Genomic DNA, 1198 nt, shown 5'->3' on the forward strand with positions numbered 1-1198 from the left:
TCCTCGGGATCCCGGCACTGCTGGGCTCTGCCAGGATGATCTGCACCCGTAGCTCTAGCGCTCGGGGCAGGGGGTGCCCCAGGGGCTGCGGCCCCCATGTCCCGGTTCAGCTGCCTCTCCCCGGCTGTCTCCTGCCTCCCAGGCAGGTCGCTCCCCGCTCCAGTGCCTGCGGAAGTACTCGTGCCCTTCGGTTGCTTTTCATAAACCCTGTTAAAACGTTCATGGGACCGTGGGAGCTTTGCTCCTGCCAGGGAAACGGGGTGGATGGAGCGGCACAGCCCGTGGGGATGAGGGGAGGGGGCTCTGGGCCTGTTCCCCCCAGTTTGTGAATGAGCCCGGGGGGGCAGAGGTGAGCCCCATCCTCACCCCAGGGCCGCACACCCCAGCTGTGCCCCCACCGGGGTGGACTTGGGGAGGGACCACACCAGCAGAGCCCCGAACAGAGCCTGTGCTGCCCTGAGCCGCTCCTACAGCTCCCTGAGCTCGGATACCATCAGCACATTCCCCGGCTCCTTCTTCCAGCCCCGTAGTGGAGCAGGACCTGCAGCCTGGCCAGGGCAGCCTGGGCACCCCCCACCCCCTGTGCCCACCAGCTGTGGGTGAAACCCATCGCTGAGGAGGAGCCGCTCCTCTGCCGGCAGGGTCGGGATGCGGCGTCACAGCAGGTCATCCAGCTTTTTAGGGATGGGGGAGCAGAGAGGAGTGGGGGGCTCTGCTTATTCCACCAGTGCCAAGAGACACCAGCAGGAGAGCTGGCCCTTCACGTTCAGACCCCTCCCAGAACAGGAATACGCCGATGTCCTGCCCTATCAGGCCCACAAAGGTTCTGATTCAGAGCTTGAAGCTGAAGGCGAGATGAGCAGATTCAGAATAACCCGACTGACAGGAGTTGTGTAATCCCTCGTCGTCGTTTGCCCAATGCGACTTAACCTTTACCACCCAGACACGTGCAGGGAACAGACACGGGGCTCAGGCGGCCCTTGCTGGGAAACCTGACTGAAACGTGACCTCCACCTGCAGCTCGCCCAGCTCTCAGGGCAGGGAAAGACACCCGTTTCCCGAGGAGCCTCTGCACGAGAGGACAGTCCTAGAATAAACCCGAGCTCAGGGCCACAGCATGGGTTGGGTGGGAAGAGACCTTAAAGATCACCCAGTTCCAACCCCCCTGCCATGGGCAGGGACACCTTCCATAGACCAG

This window comes from Eurypyga helias, unplaced genomic scaffold (assembly GCF_000690775.1).
Source record: "Eurypyga helias isolate BGI_N326 unplaced genomic scaffold, ASM69077v1 scaffold23078, whole genome shotgun sequence".
Classification (NCBI taxonomy): domain Eukaryota; kingdom Metazoa; phylum Chordata; class Aves; order Eurypygiformes; family Eurypygidae; genus Eurypyga; species Eurypyga helias.